Genomic DNA, 25433 nt, shown 5'->3' with positions numbered 1-25433 from the left:
GTGTACATCTGTAGGCCTGCGATCTGCCACCCATATCTTTCCTGTGATCTGAAAGTCTATGTGGGAGTCCAGCGCATTGCCAGAGACATACAAAGGCAAAAAACTTCCCACACGTACACACACATATGTTAACCGCACGCATGGCCACAGCAAAGCCAGACCCCTGGCTTTTCAAAGCAGCGTATCTTGACATGTTTCATCTCCTCCAGGTAAGCTCAGGATAAGCAGCCATTTTATTTAAGAGTCTCTTTGTGTTACACAGTCGATTAGAGAGATTGTCAGCCACATCCTTTGAAATTACTCCCAGCACAAAACATCACTTGGTACCTTCAAAAGCTCATAAGTCACTTCAAACTGGCACAAAAAAAAAAAAAAAAAAAACTTTTTCCTGTGCAACTATAGGAAGGCGTTGAGTAATGAAGTAAATTATGAAAATTACAAGATACAATGTTTTGATGATATACAGTTACCACTGAGAGTTACAGTACATAAAAAGACCACATGAATAAAACTTGGGCTGTTTAGTGCCACAGAAGGGTTATACAGAGGACACAACTGAATTTATTGTGCACCAAGCAATTATTTCACATAAAAAAAAGTTTTACAACAAAAGAAATGAATAGTACTTTAACCAAGAAGTTTATAATGCTGAGACAAACACTTTATTTTTATTCTGCATGAGAGTGGTCTCCCCTCAAGGTGGCTGCCATTTTGTGATCACAAACAAGCACACACACACACACACATATATATATATATATATATATATATATATATATATTTTTTTTTTTTTTTTTTTTTTTTTTTTTTGGTGGTAAACTGCAGGGAGCCCTTAAAAGCTTCTCGTTTGTTGACAACAGCCTGTTTGTAAGCACTTCTCATTATGAGTTTGGGAAGATGTTTGACCACGAGCAGCACTTCCAAATACACATTATAAGCAACGCAAACTCAGAGCAGATGCACATTCACTGTGAACCAAGCCACTCCGAGACACTGAAAACACCAGATCATAACAAACCGTATCACAATCACGGTTTTATTTCGATTTTGAATTATGTAGCCCTATCTCTAGTCTCTTCCTGTCTATGTGAGCAATTCTCGACCAGAATATGAAGCAAAGGGAACCATTATAAACTAGAGTCATCTAAATGAAACTCTCTGTCCCTTAAGGACGTTTTTAGCTTAATTGGGATCCTGTTAATTGCATACATCGCTTTTCATGCATAATTAGGAGATGCTTTTGGTGACACTGTTAATGTGGACATTTGAAAAAACCTGAGGCGAAGTGAATAATTGCATGAGCTGCAACAAAACAATAGACAAACGTCTTGGGGAGACGCTGGAGATGGTGAACAAGTTTGAACTCTATAAACCATCTCAAGCATAAATAATCTAAGAACGAGGATGATTATTAAATCTACTCAGAATCAGGGTGTCAAAGTTACAATTTCTCTGCAATTAACACCTCGTCCATGTTGTAATACATGAGTGTGAAGGAAATCTTTGTTCTACATGCTTCATACATGTATGTGCAGTATAATGGTGCATATCAATGTTAAGGCTCAGAATCCATCATAAAGTCTTGTGATCACACTTTTTTTGCCCTTGATGAAAATGGATTGTGTATTTGCTTGCCAAACAGCATTATAAAAAATCCATTTGATATACTCTTTCTGAGCAGACAGTCATTACAGCCACAGAGCTATCTTTTTTTAATAAACAGCAAGCTATCAAATATCCAAGTAGAAAAACAAGTGTCTGACGGAGAGCAGTAACAATAATTGTCCATCATGTGTTGCCAAAGTGACTGACAGATGTTTAAATATGTCTCCGCAGATGTGCGTCTGATTAATTTTCTATGTCGTGGACATAATTATGGGGATGTCAGCATCACTTAGCCATGGGGCTGATAGGTAATTTCACTCTTTAACATGTTTAAAAGCGGACGTTACATTTGCACGCTTAATCGAGCCAAAATGAAGTGAAGGGGCAGGGCAGCGTTCCAGCCGCCGTTCTCAAGAGGAGCGTCTCGTTTTTAATGTGTTTTCACATACTGGCTTCCAACAGCAGTTTGTGGGGGATTTTTTTTTTTAACTGATATTCCTTTGTGGAAATCATTTAATAAAACTGAGTAATCAAGTATGCAAATGAGCTCAATATAAGGGAAAATGTGTAGCCCTAATGTGTTAAAAGCCTTTGGAAAAATAGTTAAAAGCTCTACACTGTTGAGGGAGGAAAATATTAGTCATCTCAGAGGATTTAAATGTTATAAACAGAATGAATGAACACATGTATTAGCTTAACAAAACATGCTGACAATCCTTAATGTACCTTCAGTAAGTAACAATGCATATATAAGCATCTGTGTGGATAAAATATTAAAAGCAGTATTAAAATCTTGTTTAAAATTTTAAAAGCTCTTGCTGGTTTGATGCATCCTCACATGCTTCTGTGTGAACTGCAATAACACTTCCTCTTTCAAACGATGTTATGGTGACTAATCATAAAGCCCATTCTTCCTACTTTTGTATTTGTTCTTTGCCATCTAAATGCCTTGTTAACAATATAGCCATGTTTACATATCAGAGAAAACATATTCGCCCATAAGATGAAGATGATACATTTAAAGGGACAGTGCTCTCAAAAATGTAAATTGTCATTGCAAATCCATATGCCAGAAATTCTATGCTACAATTTCCTTTATCCAGCTCTCAATAAATAAATAAAATAAATAAATTGATCAAGAGCACGAAGGTGGCAAAGATACAACTTATGTGCTATTTTCCAAGTCTCATAAAGCCATACAACGCAATAGCTTTGTGTGAAGTAAAGATCAAATTAAGTATACACTGATAAATTGAAATTGTTCTGACATTTCTGTCTAGTCTGTGCTTGCATTCATGATTCAAAAGAGAATCAAATATTGTTCCATCCACATGTTCTTAATGCATAATCTGTGATCACACAAAACCCCAGATGCAAATAAAATATGTTCAAATATGCATACAAATAACTGATTTGATGTGTGTGTGTGTGTGTATATATATATATATATATATATATATATATATATATATATATATATATATTCACACACACACACAATTCACAAACATCAGTACATCTCAATATATATTTACTTTGTTAAACAATGGGTCTCATTCATTAATAAATACATTAATTATTTCCTATTTGTACATGCAGGAAAATTTGAAAAATCTCAGCCTAATTCACAACAAATTCATGTGCGTATACATGTTCTTACCCTTGTTCTAATTGTAATGAATTTTGAGGATTCTAAATGACATCTGCTTTAAAATTTCAATTTCATTTTAAGATTATAAGGCCACCCAGAAGTTTGTGCTTTTTGCAAAAGTGTGGTTTTTTGTTCCTACATTTGTTCGTAACTTTAAAAGAAATTTGAGTTGTTTTGCTCATAAAAAGTTCATGCACAAATTCATACACATGTGGTACAAACACATTACAGCCAGAGTGTGGGTGTGAGAGCATCTCTGCAAGCCTAAACCAAACACTATACCCCCCCTCAGAGACAATACAAAATTTGAAGGAAGATTGATTCAGTGATGCAACAAGACGGTAGTTTCAGAATATGGAATTAGCCAGGAAGAAAGTTCACTGCCTTGACACAGAAAATATGGGCATGATAAAAGTTTTAGAAGGTCAGGGTGCATGGATCCCTTTGTGATTTGATTCCTAGAGTCGTGTTTGATCATGCTAGTCAGGAATTTCCTGATTTGACTTGATCTATAGGCATCAGGGTTCATGAGTTCTCTGTGTAATGCACTGTACTGTACATACTCTATATTTCAAAGCGCTGTAAAAAGCATCTACATGCAGATGTAATCCTAATTCAAACCAGCCCTGAGCGCTCGCACATGAGCCAACAGGAAAAGATGGAAAATAAAGAGAAGGATGTAAATGGAAAAGTAAGAAAAATATAAAAAACAGAGAGTGAGACTGCGAAGGATGGTTGGAAAAAGATGAGGTAAGGCTTTGAGAGCAGAATGGACAAGGGGAAATGAGGATAAAGGAAAGGGTTAAAATCAAAAGAATGTCCATGGAATGACTAAATATGTATGTAATCACTCAGATATGGGATATTTAACTCTTTAAAATGCTTTAAATGTTTTCTGTTTAAAATACCACTTCTTTGACAGCTCTGCAGGCCTGTGAACTGTGGCCTGTGTGTGTGTTAACCAATCAAATAACTTTGAAGCGGTTCTCTAATAACCTCAACCAATGCCTTGTCTTGGAATGTCTTGGCGACACTGTGATTGTTTTTTTTTTCTTTCAATTTTGTGGACTGCCACTAGTGGCACAGAAGTAACCTGCAACAAGACATGCCACAGCTGGCCACAACACAGATTTACTTACAAAATTCTCTCTGACTATATTATTATTATTATTATATTATCACACTTAACTAATTATGGGTGAAGGAAAATATGAATATTTCTGATCGCTATTCTATGATGCACATAAGGGGATATGATGATGAAAAAAAAAAAGAATCAGGGAAACGACTTTGGCATTGCTTGCAAAATATTGGTATTCTCCCTTAAAAACATTGCATCTCGTGAGAAAGTTTTCCTGCAATAATACCCCAAAAATGTATTTTTTTTTCACACAAAAGCATCGCAATTTCCCAAGAAACGTTGCATTCCCTAGCAAAAATATGGTTTTCAAAAGAAAGTGCACTACATTCTCCTGATAAACTTTGTGTTCTCTCATAAAAGTACAGCATTTTCCCCGAAAAACTATGCAGTCTCTCATGAAAATATTACGTTCTCCCATGAAACTTTGCCCTCTCTCAAATAGCATTGCATTTTTCCAAAGAAACTTTTTTTTCTCACCAAAAAATAAATAAATAAATAAAACCACTGCAATTTCCAAAGAAACTTTGGCATCTTTTGCTCAACTTCTGCATTTTTCCTGAGAAACTCAGTCTCAATGTTGTTCAAATAATTTAAATAACTTAAAATGGCTTTGATAAACGCTTTTCTTTCCTGTGCTGATATATTTCCCAAAGAAACAGGAAACTGAGCAGGAAAGGATTTGTATTTTTTTAATGGCAGTATTCTTTAGCTTACTTCACTGCCATGAACCATGATTTCCTACTTGCTATTACAAGTCAGCAGCAGCTGTTCCTGTCACAGTGTCTGGGTTGTGTTCCCTGGGTTTCCACTAGGTGTCCTCAGTTCCCACGGTGTTTATCATATTATCACTTCCTGTCTCCTTATTTGGTCACCTTCCTCTTTGTTGAGTAATTGATTGTTCCCCACCTGTCTCCTGTTCCCTCATTATCCTTCTGTGTATTTATACCCGGTCTGTCTGAGTCTGTGTTACGGAGTCCTTGTTTAATGTTAAATGTTAATTCATGTCCGTCAGTTCTTGCCCTTGCCTTGCCTTCTTGTTTATGTTATGTTTGGATTTACCGGTTTTGACGGCCGCCAGCTTGGAGCCACAGCACAAGATGGCCGACTCAACGCCTGAGTCTCCAGACAAGGTGTCACCGACTCGCCATCATAGAGGGCGGAGGAGGAGGAGACAGGCGTCTACCGTTCCTCAAAGCCCGGAGGACGTTCCCGAGGCGGTGCCCGATGCTGTTCCGGAGACCGAGGCGGTGCCCGATGCTGCTCCGGAGGCCGAGGCGGTGCCCGATGCTGTTCCGGAGGCTGAGGTGGTGCCCGATGCTGTTCCGGAGGCCGAGGCGGTGCCCGATGCTGTTCCGGAGGCCGAGGCGGTGCCCGATGCTGTTCCGGAGGACGAGGCGGTGCCCGATGCCGAGGCGGTGCCCGATGCTGCTCCGGAGGCCGAGGCGGTGCCCGATGCCGTTCCGGAGGCTGAGGTGGTGCCCGATGCCGAGGCGGTGCCCGATGCTGTTCCGGAGGCCGAGGCGGTGCCCGATGCTGTTCCGGAGGCTGAGGTGGTGCCCGATGCCGTGGCGGTGCCCGATGCTGTTCCAGAGGCCGAGGCGGTGCCCGATGCCGTTCCGGAGGCAGAGGCGGTGCCCGATGCCGTTCCGGAGGCAGAGGCGGTGCCCGATGCCGTTCCGGAGGCCGAGGCGGTGCCCGATGCCGTTCCGGAGGCCGAGGCGGTGCCCGATGCCGTTCCGGAGGCCGAGGCGGTGTCCGATGGCGAGGCAGTGTCCGTTGCCGTTCTGGAGGCCGATGCGGTGCCCGAGGCTGTTCCCGATGCCGTGCCCGAGGCCGCTCCCGGTGCCTGAAGCCGAGGCGTCTCACGTCTCCACAGGCAGTCCTAAGTCTAGTCAGTTGCCCATTGACTTTCCAGAGTTGAGTCAGTTCCCGGTTGACCCTCCAGAGTCGAGTCAGGTGTTCATGGACCTTCCTGAGTCAGGGTTAGTTACCGTTGACCCTCTAGAGTTAGGGCTAGTTCCTGTTGATCATCCAGAATCGAGTCATGTTCCAGTTGTTCCTCTTGAATCAAGTCGCGTTCCTGTTGACCCTCCAGAGTCGAGTCAAGTTCCTGTTGACCTTCCAGAGTTGAGTCAGGTGACTGTTGAATTTTCAGAGTTGAGTGAGGTTCCGGTTGACCTTCCAGAGGCTAGTCAGGTGCTTGTGGACCCTCCAGATTCAGGGTTAGTCACCGTTGACCTTCCAGAGTCAGGGCTAGTCACCGATGACCTTCCAGAGTCAGGGCTAATCATCGATGACCGTCCAGAGTCAGGGCCAGTCACTGATGACCTTCCAGAGCCAGGGCTAGGTACCATGGACTTTCCAGAGACAAGGCTAGTCATCGTGGACCTGTCAGAATCAGGTCAAGTCACTGGGTGGCCTTCTGCTCCGCCCTGTTGGACTCCGGCATCGACCACAGGGGCGTGGTGGTCATCTGCTCCACCCTGGGGTACTCCGATGTCGACCACGAGGACGTGGTGGTCATCTGCTCCGCCCTGGGGGGCTTCCACTCTGACCACACGGACATGGTGGTCTTCTGCTCCACCCTGGGGGGCGCTTGCCCTGACTACACGGTTGTGGTAGTCTTCCGCTCCGCCCTGGGAGACTCTGGCATTGACCACGAGGACGTGGTGGTCCTCTGCTCCGCCCTGGGGGGCTTCCGCTCTGACCACACGGAGGTGGGGGTCTTCTGCTCCGCCCTGGGGGGCGCTTGCCCTGACTACACGGTTGTGGTGGTCTTCCGCTCCGCCCTGGAGGACTCTGGCCTTGATCAGAAGGGGGTGGTGGTCTTCTGCTCCGCCCTGGGGGGCTTCATGTTTTTTCCTTTTGTTTTTGTGTTAATGTCTGTCCCTGTTCCTTTCCGTTAGTCTGGCCCTCCGTCCCTCCCCCTGAACCTCCTCCGGTCCTCCTCCCTCCTGGTCTTTTTGTGTTCTGTTTACATTCTGGTGCCTGTTCCCCATGTTTTTCTTTTCTGGCCCTCCGTCCCTCCCCCTGAGCCTCCATCTGTCCGCCTCCCTCCTGGTCTCTGTTTTGTGTCTGTCTTGGAGCGTCTGGGAGCCGCTCCGTAGAAGGGGGGTACTGTCACAGTGTCTGGGTTGTGTTCCCTGGGTTTCCACTAGGTGTCCTCAGTTCCCACGGTGTTTATCATATTATCACTTCCTGTCTCCTTATTTGGTCACCTTCCTCTTTGTTGAGTAATTGATTGTTCCCCACCTGTCTCCTGTTCCCTCATTATCCTTCTGTGTATTTATACCCGGTCTGTCTGAGTCTGTGTAACGGAGTCCTTGTTTAATGTTAAATGTTAATTCATGTCCGTCAGTTCTTGCCCTTGCCTTGCCTTGCCTTGCCTTGCCTTCTTGTTAATGTTATGTTTGGATTTACCGGTTTTGACCCTGCCTGGACTGTTTAACCCTTTGGATTTGCCCTTTAATAAAGTCACATACCTGCACTTGGTTCTCTCTCCTGTGTTCTCTGTAACACCGATCGTGACAGTTCCTCCCTCAATAACAATCTTCCCCAAACAATAAACAATTACACAATATTTGATTGGATTGGGGGTGGGGGGGGATACACCCTGCACTGCACGATGAGTCATCAATATTTTTAATCCATATTCCTGATTTTTTTTTTAATACTTTAAATCCCTTAAAGTTTAAAGTATGTAGATCTGCAGTATGTTCATTTTACTTAGTTTAGCAGTGCACTAGCATCAAGCAAACAGGCCTTAGAGCAATGAGGGATTTAACTGAACCACACCATGTGATTTTCCCAGTGAGAGTGAGCTAGACAGGATCGTGCTTAAACAGATTACATTACAAGCATACTTCCTGGGAAAACCCGGATATTTGAACAAGATGTGATTAACTTGTGGAAGAGAGAGCTTTGGGAGCTAAAACTGTGCTATTTTACACTGAGCTCTGTTAACGGTTTATAGAGGAAGTGCACTTCAGTAAATGAAAACAATCTTTGACTAATGCTTCTCATCAGTTTGGTCTTGGTTGGTGGCCACTCAGCATAAGGAGGTGCTAAACACACTTGTTTCCTACTTTCTTCTTATTTAAGTATATTGCGCTGTTTTACAATGTGCAACATTATGGCAATGCCTTTCATATCAACTCATTGAAAAATACAAATAATAAAAGAGATGGAGAGAGTCCATTGTTTGGCAAGTTCCGTTTCACTTTAACTTTGTGAAGGTTATGCTTTCTCTCCCATTTCAATTTCAGACAGCTTTGAAGATCACAGGGTCCTGAAGCCGGTCCAAGGCTTTTTAAATAAACAACCCAAAATATAGGCAACTGAGAACTCCTACATTAATAAATCGCTTTATTGAATTATGAAAGCATGTGAGCCGTAACATATGCTTAAAAGTCAATGCTGCTCCATAAATCTTACTCCTCATTACCCCCAGAAAACACCCCCATCATTCTCATATGAGGGAGAGGAGGATGTCAAACAGACCAACAGACTGTGCCAAGGATAACTCAACTTTTCTTGAGTGTCTCTGGCTTTCTCAGAAAAACTGAAGTGTCTGCTCACAGCCCTTGAGAACTGATTTCACACACCCACCCACTATACTTTATCCCATGACTCTCCAGCACTGGACAACAGCCCGCTTCTCCATTTGTGAACTCACAGAAGAAGAGTAAGACTGGTTTCTCACATGTGAGAGTATTGTGGATACAGGGCGATCAGGACTAATACTAATTACCAGTGAGCAGAAACTAAACAACAGAAGATCACGTTATTATTTACTCACACTTATGTTGTTACAAATCTGAATAGTCCATAGAACTTGTGCACTACATTCATAGACACTTAAGTCGAACAATAGCTTTGTGTGCAACAGACCTAATTTTTAGTTGGTACTGAATGATAATCTTCCCTTCTAACGACCTGTTTATCGCTGTGACCCATTCAAATGAATGAGTTGAATTTAAGAATTGAATCAGTAAACTGTATTATTAATATTATTACTAATTGTGAGCAATTGTTTGAAAGGATCCGACTCAAAAGAAATTTGCTCTCAATATCAGACATTGCAGCTTCTCTCAAGAACTCCCTTGAACATGCCAAGAACAAACGGAGTGAACATTGAGATTTTAAATGAATTATGACATCAATTTGACTGAATGCATGACTTCAAAAGATCATATGGATCACTTTTATGGTACTTATGAATCTTTTTTTAAAGCTTGAAGTCCATATGTATTACAATTGCATGGGAAATAATTGAAATAAAGCTGAAATAAAATACATTTGTAAAATTAAAATGCTTTAAACAATAATAATTTTGCTGCAATTGTTGCATTGCGTTTTTTCTGGAGAATGCTTTTAATTCAAAATTAACCAAAATGAGCTATTTCATTGTAAATATTTGTGAAATTTACAAGCAATTTCTGAGTAAATCCTACATTATTTTTTTCTCAGTATTTGCCAAAAAAAAAAAAAAAAAAAAAACACGTTGACCAACTGAAAACTGAAAATATAAAAATGTATGCAAAGTATAATAAAAAGCCAATATATATATATATATATATATATATATATATATATATATATATATATATATATATAAATCATAATATTAAGAAATACCATAATAATATAATACTATAAGTAACACTGATCTGAAAGCTGTAAGTTTGTAATGGGTTTGCTAAACCATTTTTGATCACTATTGTGTCCAATTAACCCCATCTGGTCTCTTGTTCTGGAAATATAAAAGCATACTCAAAACATGTGGAGGATGCACTAAAAGGAAAGCCAATATTCTCTTCAGATGTTTATTTGGGTGTAATTTTGTTTCAGATCTAAACATATGAACTCATCTGTAGGCCTCAGCTTTGCATAAAAGTGTCTGTGAAGACATTTGTAGCCAATTAAACCCATGTTAATGGCTCACTCATGCGAATGAAGGTGATATTACATTGAAAATTCATAACTTTTGAGGGTGTCAACAAAAGATGGTATATATGTTAATTAGCGGGTGCATGTGACCATCTAATTAGTGGGATGCTAATGAAGCTCTGGCGTTCTTTGTGACATCTTTGATGGAGAGCCAGACTGTCCAACCCCCAGAGGAGAAAGAGCAGCTTCTGCCATCACCTCTCATCACAGGCAGCAGAAATCAATTTGGTTAATTGTCTAATATGTAAATGTTGGGAGAGTCCACCTCCCATATATCCAAGCCGCTGCCATGCTAACATTCAGACGCCCATGCATTGACACAACGTCCCGCTGTAGTTCACCCACTCTGCCTTCATTGATATGCACAGGTCTGTATGTCCCAATTACGTGCATCCTTAATTAGAGTATGTGCTCCAAGCAAATCGTCAAATTACGGATTGGACGCACTGACACTGTGCTGACTGTAATACAGTAGGATCGCATTAGGATCTTTATGAGGTTGTGATTAACCTGATGTTTTACTCTCAGGACGTTCGTGATCAAGAGTCTCATTTTTTGACATTATGCAAGACAATCAAAGCAAAAAAATATGTCTATTGAGATGTATCGCCCTCAGTCAATACACATCTCCACACACAAAAACACCAGTCAAAAGATTTGTTTCTCTTTTTATCCCTCCTTCAACTAGGTTAATTGAATTTGTATGCAAATGAGGAGTGTACATATTTAACATGTTCCTTGTATAACTCATTAACATACTGAGAGACTGGTGTGCTCCAGGCAAGCATTACCTAAAAGAGTACATCAAGAAAGGGCAATTTAAATAAATTACTAATTCAGCTCACTATTCCAATTATATAAATGGCACTGTGTTGTTAAATTTGCACCAACGAAAAACACAGACACATGCAGACTCTGCTAATAGCTTAATTTTCCATTTTGAAATTGTGACAGTCATCAGAGGAACTCTAGCATAAACACATTAATAATGGATTCAGCAACTATCATCATCAATGTACAGCTGCTTCAAAATAATGGAGATGAAAATAAAAAAATAAAAAAAAACACTCAATCACTCAATGTAAAACAGTGTTGTGTTTGTTTTCAAAAACAGGAGCAGCTCCAAAGGAGTGTAATTAACTCTTCTGGTGAATTGAGTTTATCATTTCAGACTTCAGGAGTCTTCTGTACATACAGACAATGTAAAAGGAAACTACTTTTAAATTTGAAGAGCTACAAGCTACTCAATTTAAACTGGTTAAAATGCAGTTGAGTTGTAGATTTGGCGACACTTTTAAATACTAATAAATGCAGTAAGTTGGTTGCTGTTGTATTTAAGCTTGTCTTGTCACAGTATTAGATGCTATTTTATAAAACTGACAGATTTAACATTCAAAAAATGCAAATAAAAAAAAGGTATATACATATAAAATGGTATGCATCTAATACACTGAAGGTGTTTATTTATTTTTGTCAATATACATATTAATATATAATTATATTATATATAAATCTGAAGAGAGAAGGCATTTTCAGCAGGTGTAGTGATGTAAAGCATTACAAACATAGCTGTCAAACATTACACGAAACACAGCAAATTACTGGAAAACCCCCTGCTTTGAAAAGAGCCACACTACGGTCACAATACCGAAGAATGCTGTTATGTTATTCACTCACTACTTACTTTATTTACTCTCTGACACGGCTTACCAACAGTGCTAGCAACCTTCTTCCAATCCTGTGATTCATTAATATATATATATATTTTTTTTTTTTTAATGTGCAAAAATATAGTGTGTATTGTCATGTTTCGCATGTGTAAGAAGACATTATTGTCATGTTTCTCAGAAGAAGACATTACAATGAAGTCATATGCAAAATTACCAATACCATTACCCTCGAACCAGATGAACGGCCCTGGGGAAAAACTGGAAGGGCTGGACAAAAAGGGTCAACAGGTTCACTATGAAGTGTCATTTCTAGTTCTGAGATAAGAACATCACCTGAAGTATCCAATTATCTTGCATAAATGATGGGCATACTCTTCACCTCTATCTAAAGTCTTGAAGACTAAAATATGGGACGAGGTCCTGCTCTATGCAAATGCCATTTATCAGTGGCATAAAACCGGGTGACGGTGAAATCTGCATATCCATGTGCCCTTTTAAAGCACCATGTATGCTGGCTCAAGACAGCTTCGATACCAAGGATGAGGCCATCATTGATAAATCCACTGCACTTCCCATTGACAAGTTTTAGCCCTGTTGCTATGACGACAGTGTATCTGTGCACTTTGGTTTTGAAGGCAGGGTTGGTGTGACTGATAAACTGTAATCACCTCTCGCAACATGAAGCGGGAACTGCAGGATTCCACGCACACGCAAAAATGACATTTACATCTAAAACTCACACATATGCAACGCTTCAAACCTCCCCACGGTTCTTTGACGTTCCCGTTCGTCTGATGTCATCTCAAGTTTTATTCAAAGCAGGTTAAGCATGTGTCCAAAAAGGGGGATTTGTGAAGGTGTGCTCGTGGAGTGTACACAGCTTTACATGTGCCTTGGAAGTGTGCTAAAGCAAAGCAGCTTAGAGTAGAGCATTTTTTCTCTGATGGCCTTTAAGAGCAATCCTCAAAAAGACATCAAGTAGAGGCACAGCTAAACAGAGATCCTCGGCACTCTCCAGATGACAAACAGCACCACTATCAGCTTAACAAGCCTGCTTTGGAAATTAACACCTGGGCTGAGCCAATCAGAGCAGGCCTCTCCTCTAAACGAGGCTGATCAATACAGTGCAGACTGAACTGTTAATAGAATACATATCTTCAGTGTCACATGATCCTTCAGAAATCATTCTAATATGCTGCTTTGGTCAAATGGTGCGCAGTTATTATTGCTACTGAATTATTAATAAAGGTTCTTATTGTCAATGTTGAAAAGAGTTTCTGCTGCTTAATAGTAGAAATTATGATCCATTTTCTCAGGAAAGTTTTATGAATAGAAAGTTTAAATTAACAGCAGTTAATAGCAACATATCATTTGTAACATTATACATTCTTTACTGTCACTTTTGATCTTTTTTTTCTCCAAAATAAATAAATAAATATTAAAATAACATTTTTAAATAAACATTTTAAAATAAATTAAATGAAGCAAAAAAATGATAATAAAGATTTGGAGAAATGTAGCATTACTTCACTTGCTCATCAATGGATCCTCTGCAGTGAATGGGTGCCGTCAGAATGAGAGTCCAAACGGCTGATAAAAACATCCCAATAATCCACACCAATAGTCCATCTTCTTCAGGCCCCAAAAATACCCTTAGACTCCAGAGGGTTAATGTCTTGTGAAGTGAAAAATCTGCATGTTTGTAAGAAATCAATCATTTCAAAATATTGTGAAAGAATGTAATTCAAAAATAATTAAACCGTGCTGTTTCCAGATAAATTATGAGCTCTCTTCCATATTATAGCTTTTCACAGTGAAAAGGTCATCTCTTCCAAATCAGGAGAGAAATATACACAAATCATACAATTTTTACAAGTGAAAACAGTCCAAAATAGAATTAAAGAAATATGTTGGTGGGTTGTTTGAAACCTCATTCTGAAGGCACCCATTCACTATGTTATGAAAAAAAAAATTACATATATATATTCTTATGAAGAAACAGACTTATCTAAATGGATTGTCTGAAGGTGAGCAAATTTTCAGTGTGTGGTAATCCATTTTATTCTTTTAAAATTTAACTGATAAAAAAAAACTTTACTATAATGAAACACTTGCAGTTCATAACAATTCTTTCATCAAAATAAACTTTTTGGATCCGAATAATGCACTTCAACAGCAGGTGTTAACTGGAGCATGCTTACCCGCTAAAACCTGACCCTTTGCATACTTCCAACATCTAAGGCCCTTTCCCAAGCCTTTGTGGTCCTCCTCTAGCCCCAAACTCTTGTCACAGAATGACGCACTGTTGGGCAATTGTGACGATCATGAGCATTCATAAGCACCCTTCTGAATCATAAACAATCAAATGGGAGACCATACAGTCACATGAACTCATAAAAACAAAAGCTACAAGACCATACACATCCATAACATGCGTCATTTAGGCCTACATCGGATTCTTATTCAGCGTCCAGTTCTATCAAAGATGTCATAGATCTAAGAGGGGCAAGAGAGCAGCATCATGCTCTTTGTCTCCGTCTAGACAGCTCAAGACTGAATGCTTCATTTGACTTTCAAATACACTGGGGAGTGCTTAAATTAAGGGAGACTTACCCTCCCATTTCACGGGCACGGGATAAAATAACTCTAGACCCTACATAATTACCACAATTACTACTCCCAAATTACATAATAACCCATACATTCAAAAGGTTCAGAAATCTGTTATGTATGTGGTTGGGACAGAAAGAGGGCTGGAATCTTTCAGACATGTTTCCTCTGTGTTTAAGTACAGCTCTGCTGTAACGATGAGGTTTGGCTGCGCAGAGCAGTCTATGTTCACGTTCACTGGAGCAGCACAGCTGTATGGAAGACCAATTAAGGACTCGAGGGAGACCATGATTAACATTGTGATTGTGTGAATACAAGTCAGGGAGTCAACAAATTTCCAACCCCAGAGCTTAAGTAATGTGCTTTCGTGAGAAAAAAAAGTGTCTGCTGTAAAGGAAGTGGACCAATAGAGAAAGTACTGAAACTTCATAAGACATAAAGCACTGGATCTTTGTATCCGAGATGCTGAGATCTCTTTTGAATGTAACATTATTGTAAAAATATATGTATTTATTTTATTATTATTATTATTTGGAATATTGACCTTCATAAACACTTTAAAGAAAATTAAGTCAGACAACTAAAATTGTGAATTATCTGCTAATGAAAAACATGAAAGTAAAATTTAAAACATTAGCAGATCTTGCAAAATATTTAGAATGCATCAGTATGAGTTCCAGTCTATACCTCCAAATAGCTCTCACAAACACTGATGACAGCAAAGGCCGCGGTGTCAACAAAGCAAGAGAAGTGGACTGTCTGTAGTCAGCAGAGCATGGCATGCTAAGCTAATTGGAACCGACCAAATTACGCTCTTGTAGTGCCACGTACATGATGATCCATCACCTGTGCTCTTACAAACACAACACACACTTTCTAATTGTCATGAGCCTGGAACTCTTTAACACCTTGTCAGAGATATTCCTCTATTTGTCTAGGTCATTAGCAAACAAGTGGTTTCATATACCGCTAAAGAATGGCAAACAATGTGGTCTAATTAACATTGTGGTCCTGTGTGGGTGGAAGCCGAAGATAATTTAGAAACAGATTGTGTCCATTTGCAATATTTCTGGAAATGTAGTTTGTTGAGGGTAGAATTCAAAGAATCCTTTAGCTAAAAGTTAGCATACTGTCATTGTTTACCCATGTCATTCCAAACTGTACTTTCTTAAATAAGGGTAAATTAATGATGACACCATTTTCATTTTTAGGTGAGATTTCTCTTTGACCTCTAGATGTCCTGTCCATGTCTAAACAACATGAAAGACCCACAGGACCACGAAAATGACTGCATTTAGTCATCAGAGGGTCAAAACCAGCAGAGACCGGCGAGAATAAAGCAACACCAAGTGAGAGAGGAAGAGAAAAAGAGCGCTCAAGATCAGCCTTAGGTTACAGGAAGAGAGCCAGAATAACACATGTCTTCCTGCAGGTTTTATATATAGGCCGTGGAATCCAAGGCTTTCCTTTGATGTCACAGGGAAGCAGATGGAGAGATATGTCCACGGTTTCCCGCTTTAGCCCAAAGGTATCATTCAGAACCAGAACACGGCTATCCTCCATACTCGGCCATCAGTTATATGGGGTTCCCACGCTGAAGGCTTTGAGAGATAAAAGATGGAAATACATAATAAAACAAACCACAATAAATACAGGAAAGACAAAAATCCCACTCAGTCCAGATGTGCAGAAATTTGTTTTCCTGCAACTACATATAAATCTCAAGTAACTATTGTCAATTAGAAACGCTGTCATTTTTAGCGTGCTAATAGGGCTATATTTTGTTCACACACCCATGGGAATAGCCTTCACAAACTGAAATCTAATGTAGAAAAAGACAAATTTTCTAAAAGGATTAGTCAGACTTAAAGGGATAGGTCACCCAAAAAAAAGAAGATAGTAAGTAAATAACGACAGTTTTTGCTTTCCGGGTGAACTTTGATGATGTTCTGTATTAAAGTTAAACTGCTTTTTTTTTTTTTTTTGATACTTTTTTTTTCTCAAAATGCAATAAATCTATTAAAGCAATAAAGTCATTTTTTACATTGAAACTGTTGAAAATACACAACATAGTAAGTTGATCCACATATGACACCCTATAAACTTGGTCAATACAAATCTTTTATACAGGCACTGGACTAAAAAGACATTCATCAGTCATCGCTTCCAGCATGAATTCAACAGGTCATCTTGTTAATGCTATAAATTAAATCACAGCAATAAAATACAAATTCATCATGAACAAGAACATGAACAACATCACATTAGACCACAGAATTTCCAAAATGACATTTCCCTTACATTCAACTTCCAAAAGTGCATTCATCTTTGCCATATTGCATTCATTTAGTTGACTAGTGCTATGTGCTTTATTAGCAAAAACATAAATGGCATTAATAATAACATTAACACTGACAAGCTATGCAATATTGCGTTCATAATCGAATGTGATTCATCTAATGAACACAATATAGCGTAGCTTGTCAGTGATCTACGGCTCTGTGTATTAAATGCATCTGAATAATTTCCATCTGAAAGCACATGATGGAGATTTACAGGTACTAAAAATCACAGAACCGGCTTTACTGACGAGATGTGCATGACAATCACATGCGAATTACTTGTTTGTTGATCACAAATCACAAAGTAAATGAGGGTGTATTCAAAGTGCCGCTTTTAGTTTAGAGGGCGTGGAATGGTGCGCTGTGATTGGTTGTTACCGTTTACAGTGCTTGGAATGGTGCTTTGTGATTGGTTGAGCGGATATATCACGTTCTGCAAAAAAGGGAGACTGGCGTTTGTCGCAGTTTGAAAAAAAAAAAAAAGGGAGAAAGCATGACCTAATAACTGCAAATATGTATTCGGCGTAAAACTAAACATTTACTTTTCAATACTGACAAGATACAATACTGATTTTGGCAGAAATTATTATTTTTTTTATTTTTTTCGTGCACCCCTATTCTTGACCATTAATTTTATATATAGAGTGCCTGTGTGTAATTTGAATGTAATCCGGATGTACTACATTCCTCATGTGGCTTTCGGTATCAGTCACTTCCCTGCTATTCACACCTACTCTCCCATGGCCTTATGGGATAGTAAAGTTTCCACCAGATGCACACTTCACAATCTTATTGGATGTAGTAGATTTTCACTCACTATTTATGAATATTAAGAATTTAGACATACCATTCATTTCACAACCTGGTCTTGCCTGCTGTATAGTATGGAACTATGCCTATTCAGACAGTCTTTGATTGAATCAATTAATTAATTTATTAAACTAGTTTAGGCAAAAAAAAAAAATAGAAAAGTTAACTGAAGTGTAAATTTGGAAGCCCTTTTCATAGACATCAATTACTATTAGCAGATTGACCCTCTGTGAGAAGTTACATTTAAAATAATTCCCCTGTAAAACTAGCTGCTAAAAATACGGAAGCAAAATTTGTCAGATGACTAGTCAACCATCCTGATCCCATGCCGAAAATGTAGCTTGTTCAGAGCCCAGAGTGGTGGCGCAAATAAGCATCTCTCGACTGCAAAGTCATCTGTTTTCAAAGCTCATTTAAACATGACAGCCTCTCATGGAAAACATGACTGGAGAGCTTAATCCGGACCAATTAAACACCTAACAGCATCCCACTAAACAAAGGGGATTTTCAGATTAGCAAACCTGGTTAAGCCACTTCAGACTCTGTTTATTTCCCCACATTGGCGGCTTCCTCTTCCAGCTCAACTTCTGATGAAGCTCAAACCGCCCCCTCGTTCCCACTCCTCCTCTCTTCTCGCATTCCTCACCCCTCAGTCCTCTCCACATCCTCTGTCCGACGTGCCGAAGAGGAGGATGAGGAATGGCGTAGGGATGTTTGTCTGAATACGTCCTGTGCAGTTTTACTCCCGTGTCATCTGAGCTCATTGGGATTCCATAGTGCTCTAAAGCGGATAAAAGGATTTGTCCAAAGAGCCACTCCGGACACTCAAAAGGTTGTGGATTTTGTATTGCATTCTGTTACCAGTCAGAACCTAATGAAGCTGATGTTTGTCAGAGCTTGAATTAAAAAACATCACGCAGCCAAGTATTAATTGGCAAAAGGACTACCAACCAACCAACCAGTATGACTCTATTAGCACGAATGTTCCTGCTCAGGAGAAGATAAAGCAGACTTAACAGCAGCCACTAAGCTGGGCTCCCAGTCCTCCTTGTATAATGAGTGGAACATCTGTTGACAGACTAATACAATTAAAGGAAGATCTCTTAATCGCCATGCCACACTACGCCTAATCCTGCCTAACGTTGAGGTCATTCTCCCAGACAAGTCCACACGCCAACTGATGTCAGTGCTTTTACATAGACATAGGTGTAACAGGCATTTACTGCTACCTCCTTTGAGCAGCCTTAAAGATATGAGGGTCAATAAGTAAAAGTGACCACAAAAAAAGGGTAAAAATCTCTCAAGCACAACACAAAAATGTTTCAGCTGAATTTATCATGTAGTGTTACCATCAAGTAAAAAGTAACAACATATTTTCCTTTCATCTTGAATGTGTGTCGATTTGCAAATTTAAATAATTTGTTTATACGCTTTTTAATTGTTCATACTATTCCATAGTAGCATTTCAAATGATTAAATTATATGTGTAAATAAAAAATGGAAATCATGACTTATGAATTCATAAATATAACATTTTTGGGGAGACGCACTGCATCAGTATTGTTACTGTTAACTAAAAGTAAAACTACTGAAAATAATTTTTGTTAATTAAAATAAAGCTGAAATAAAATACTGTATTAAAATCTGATGTTGCCATGGCAACATTGAAGGACTAAATTTACTAAAACTTAAATAAAATTTTAATTTTATTTAAATATTTCAAATAAAAATAACCAAAGCACAAAACAAAATTGCTAATATTAAAATTAAAATGACAGTTCAATTTAACATTCAAAGCTACTTCAAAATATTAATACATCCTATAGAAGTATACAAATAGGGATATGTCGGTATCAAATTTTCCTGTTGTGATTCATTCCTAATGCTTTTATCACGGTATACGGTATTATCACGGTATTGAAATTTAGTTTTAAAAAAGTGTGCATAATACAGTATAACAGGTTTAATAACTATCATCTTTGTTAAAATCTCTCAAATAAAAACGCTCAACTGAGGCAGATTTTTTTTTTTTGCAATAAGAAGACATGCAAATAAACTATGGAAATACTAGATTTATCAAACAAACTACTTGATGTGCAAACAAATTTCTTGAAGAGGATCATGCTATTGAAACTTCTGTCTAGTGTTAAAACTGCTTGCTAGTACCAAATCAGTATTTGCAACTTTTTTTTTTTTTTTTTTTTTCAGATAACTAAATAGATGCTGGCCTCAGCTGTTTGTAATTCTGTTTAGTTACCTAGGGAATAAGGAGAAGGCCTTCATTACATCATATTCCAAGTAGCAAAAAGTGTTTTCAGATGCCTGTATAAATTTCACGAGGAAATAAAACAGAAAGCCAAAACCGAGTCCCAACTTTTCACATTAGAATGAGTGACTCTTCAGTGACCTGCCATACAAGACTAAGCCATTTGATAGAAACTCAACACCCAATAAATCTGGCGCGGTGAAACGCATACAAGTGGACTTTTCACTTTGCATGAATCTGTTACAACATCATGCCTGACAGCCTCTACTGAGTGAATACCCAAGATAAAGTGGACATAAATATGAAAAAGCTTTGGAAATATGAACAGGAAGATGTATAAGTGAATTGAGTAGCGGTTTAAAAGAAAGTGGTGAGGTTCTGACCTGATACTGAGAGACACTGAGCTGGTTAAACCGAGAGTCTGAAGAGAGGTCAGGTAAAGTCAAGGTTCAGGAGGTCAGGCCAACGCCAGACAGCTGAACTGTAAGTGATGTGGTAATGCTTCCTTGATGCTCTTTGCTGCTGAACTCCAACTGTAATTAAGAACAACACATTGCTCACAGATGTTTCACAGAAGTCAACACCTTAAAGAAAGCCCTTCGAGAGTTTATAGGGGAAGGACAGAGAGATTTTTGTTTCAAGTGGATTTCAGAGAGTGTTTGTATAGAGCAAAATCAAAAGTGCAGTCAGCAGAAAAGCGGCCAGGGTCATCACTAAAAATCACGGGACCAGAGACAGCATATTTATGGATGTTCTCCCTCTCTCTCCTGGGGCCAATGAGTTTAAGTCTAAGCTCTACAAAGACGACCTCTAAATCACAGAGCCCTGGAGTCCATTCTTGGTCATACCCTCCTGACAACGGTCCTGGATATGTTAATAAAAAATAAACAACTAATCTTCCCACTGTAAATGAGCCGGAATTTATGCATATATATATATATATATATATATATATATATATATATATATATATATATATAAATAAATAATGGGGAATTATTATTTTATTTAAAAAAAAATTGCAGTAAGGTACACTGAAAGAATCAGGCAAAAACATTTATTTTGGTTAAAAGCAAAAAGATTCGGTCATTAATCTGTTACATCAATCAATTAATCAATGTTACCTGACAATGACTAACCTGCAGAAATGAATAATGAATGAATTGAGTGTCTGCAAAACGATTAAATATAAATGTAAATAAATCTGAGGAAATCTTTTTGTTGAACCGCTTTAAAAAAATAAAATAAAATTTGAATCACCAAGGCGAATAAATTAACACTAATATGTAAAACTTTATCTGACTTGTATATTCAAAATAGATATATATTTTTTTATTTCTTTAAAACTTATTCCGGATGTTAATCTGTTACAAGTTATTGAGTGAATGATTCAATAACTTCTACAAAACACAAACACCACCACAATGGAACCCCCACAATGTCAAAATGTCAGGTTTTACTATCCTTGTGGGGACATTTGGTCCCCACATTGTAGCATAAGTACACACACACACACACACACACACACACACACACACACACACACACACAAACACATGCATACAAACAAACTATTTGCTACAAAAATGTGGCCGTTCTGAAGAATCAGTGAACAAATAAGTGTAAATAATTTAGGAGAAAAGCCAAAAAAAAGAAAGAAGATTTGTGTCATGAATCTGTTCATTAAAACATTGTTCATCTAATCATTAAATGAATGAGTCAGCGACTTAAGAAAAAAAAAAATCCTGCTGAAATCGCCCAATGAATAAAATGGTCACTAATATATAACTCTTTATTTGTGAAATCAAATCATCAAATCAAATATTTGGATTTGTATATTGAAAAAAAAACATACATTCAATAATCTAAAAACCTTTTCCAGTCCCGAATCTGTGACTGAGGTGATTTAAAAATCATCACCACTAATGTACAACATTATATCGGTGAACTTGCATTGAAACATATCATCCTGTTAATACTACCCTAAATACTTCCAAACCTAGTTTAAAAGACGCTCTGTGAGGATTACATTTGGAAGGAACTATTAATGTTTTGTCCCATCAATACAGCTTCCACAGACAATCAGCCTGCCAAACCAAAATGCCTCCCAGGCAACTTCACCTTCTGATTTCATTCCCACAAACAGCTCAGAGCATTTGAATTCACACATAGACTCTCCAGGATGTGCTTTAAGCAGCCCACTTCTATCTAACAGTCACAAACACCCTCAGGATCCTAGTTTGGAGGATGATAATCTGTCCGCTCACACACAAACTTCCTCATTTTGATGGTGGCTCCATCCCTCTGCATGCAAAAAGAACAAAACCAGAAGTAAACGTGCCTGGAGGGGATGACGGTTCAGCTCAGATAGCCACGAAGAGACGCTGCCTGTCTCCATGCATTCAGTGGACGCCCTCCGTAAACAGTGATCTTGCTTTCTCTGCCACACATCAAAAGCCAAATATCAAGGCAATTGACCTTGTTAATACATCACTGCTTCTGTCTAACCCTCTCTAAAAGGCTATTGAGCCATTGTTTCAGCCTGACTGACTTTCTATAGTCACTGTGTGCTGTCCGGATTTCACACATCACTGAATTGTTGCTCTAGTGATGGCGACACGGGGTCATACCCCATTGAGAGCTGATCATGTCTATGAAAGTATATGCAGGAACACATTGCACACAGGCAAAGGCCTAGAGAAGGTCAAGAAGAGAGCCCACTTGTGTGTCCTAAAACACTATAACACTAAAAGCCATCTCTTTAATCTTTCAATCTTGCAGTGAGATTGAATTGAGACTTTTGATGAAAGGGATCATTTTCATTCCTTACCCTCTTGTTCTCTCAAACATGGCTTAATGATATAATTTGGTTATTGCTCTTCAAAGTTAATGTTCTCGATTGTCCTATGTATCGAATATTCCCTTTGAATACTTGCAGATGCAATGCAATTAAAGTACATATTATCTTTTACTGGAAATGGAATATTGAACGTGAAGAAAAAATGCAGAATGGGAATTTGGTTCTCTTCATTGGCTGTTGATTGGAAGAGGCAAATGTGAACATGAGCTTGCAGTTTTCTTGTAAGAAAGGGACAGGTTTATGTTGAATAAATGCAAAGTCTAGCTTTTGTACTATACAACATAGAAGTTGTTTCACTGAGTGATTAAATTAAGACACTGATTAAAAAAACACTAAAACAAAAAATAAAATAAAATATGCATGGTTGATTTAAAACATGCATTTAGACAGAAAAAAATACATATAATTTGTATGTAATGTGAACTTAATTTTGAAATGAAATATACTTTATTCATTTAGAAGACATAACCTGAATCTTTTTATATTTCTTCCTTTAAGTTCTACAAAAGAAATAAAGTAATACGTGCTTATAACAACATAAGGTTGAGTGAATGATGACAGTGTGTTCATTTTTGGGTCAATTATCCCTTAAAGTCCCCTGCATTTCAGATATGTCCCCAGTAACCTAACACAAGTTTCCTCTAGAGTTTCAGAAGAGATCACAGCAACGTCAAACCCTGTGAACGCTTAAAACCTTTCATAATGAACTCAACGAACCCATTTCTCATTCAATTCTTCAAAGATCAGTTTATCTGAGTTTTGCGATCCAAATTAATTTCATAGCTTTATACTCCTACTGTATGCCAACAACTGTTCCATTTATTTTTATTGTTCCTGAATAGTTTCAGAAGAAACATCTGATAAAAATAATAATAATAATAATATATAATCAAGAACTCAATAATTAAGTTTCAAGAGCTAAAAACGGGCAACCTCTAAGCAATAAAAAAGTAGTGATTATCTAATTAGATACAATAGATATTTGTATACACAGTTGCACAACTGGCTCGTAAGGTTTTATGGCTTTGTTTCTAACTAGAGAGCAGAGAAGGCCAGATCCGTAGAGTCATGGCAGTTTATTGTGCCTTACCTCATACTGGACTCAACTGATGCAAGATTGAAGGGAAATGAGTGACTATCTCGGCACCCAGAGAGGCCACAGCTTCACATTTATGAGACGTGTTCGGTTACTGAGCGCCAAACTTTAATACAGACTCAGCGCTGGGCTGCAGAGCACATGTGCTCATGATGTCACCGCTGTGGTAATTGGAAGAGGCGCGCTATGCACTTACTGATGACTGACTGTATTTTGTGGTGTTGCAGATCAGGCAGAGACCGGAGTTAATGTGCGCATGAGGAGGTACATCTTGAATCAGCGCCGTGACTCTACAGCAGGCTTGTGGTAGCAGTTACTGCCTCTCAGCTCAGGAAGGATTTAGGCTCCAGTCTTTAGTCTCAAAATTAAGTTCAAAAGAAACTATGATGGATGTTTAGCGTTCATGTGTTTGTTCGGTCGCTCGCTGATGGCCTACCACAGAGATGTTAGAGGTTTTATTAAAGGAAATAAAACTAACTGCTCACTGGTGCCTAGAAAGAAAGAAAGATTGATTCTTTTTTGAGAAATTCAAAAATTATACAAGACTTCTGTAAAAAATATTTCTAAAGCAGCAAATCAGCATATTAAAATTATTTCTGAAAGATCATTTGACACTGAAGACTGGAGTGATTCAGCTTTGCATCATAGGAGAACGTTATTTTAAACTGTAGTAATATTTAACAACACTACTGTTTTTATTGTATTTTTGATCAAATAAATGCAACTTTGTTGAGGATAGACATCTTTCAAAAACATTAAAACACAAAAATACAAACGTATAAAATGATCACATATGAAAATATATTATATTATATAATATTATATTAATATACAACTGTTTTTCATACTTCCAACTGTGTGTCTCAAATGTGACAATTTCTTATTTAAAATTTGATCTGATAAAAAAAAAATTTACTCAGAGGTGGAAACATGCTGACAGTCCAGCATTTAAGATGGTCAAAATTTGTTTTTAAGTTAAATCTGTCATTTCAATTATATGTTGACCGCTAACCTAGAAATGTGATTTTAAATGGTTTTAATTTCAGAAATCAGGTCATCTTTTAATAGACTATGTTTTGGATGCAGGTTCCTGCCCGGCTTGGAAATTCATGCTATACTAATCAGGTCTTTCAGAAGAGTTATGATACTTGATGGTAATAAAATCTGGAGAGTAAAAAAAAAAAAAAAAGTTGTAACAGTCTTCCACGAACAACTCTCAGGTTTATCCAACGCTAGTGTGAAAATACCTCACCTCATTTGACCCACACCTAGAGATCATAAATTAATCAGTAAGTGTGACTATTTCTATTATCTTCATACCCGTTTTCGGCCAGGAGAACACCGAGTGAGAAAGAGTCGCAAGAGCTACCAGACCTGTGGCTTGCATCCTTACTAGAGAATCAGAATAGAATAGAAAAATGTCATTTATTTCC

The 25433-nt window shown here is 38.2% G+C and overlaps 1 long non-coding RNA gene across 4 annotated transcripts in view; it reads right to left on the bottom strand.

Moving 5' to 3' along the window:
• The window catches only part of LOC132145548 (uncharacterized), a 125405-nt gene that overhangs the window by 65295 nt on the left and 34677 nt on the right, over positions 1-25433 (bottom strand). For all 4 annotated transcript variants that reach the window (XR_009434479.1, XR_009434478.1, XR_009434480.1 and 1 more), the window contains exon 3: positions 20428-20577. This is a non-coding gene — a long non-coding RNA (uncharacterized LOC132145548). The remainder of the gene's footprint in view (positions 1-20427; positions 20578-25433) is intronic.

Source organism: Carassius carassius, chromosome 8 (genome assembly GCF_963082965.1).
Source record: "Carassius carassius chromosome 8, fCarCar2.1, whole genome shotgun sequence".
Lineage (NCBI taxonomy): Eukaryota > Metazoa > Chordata > Actinopteri > Cypriniformes > Cyprinidae > Carassius > Carassius carassius.
The sequence above is the reverse complement of the archived record's forward strand: the minus strand, read 5'-3'. Positions and strand labels throughout refer to the sequence as shown.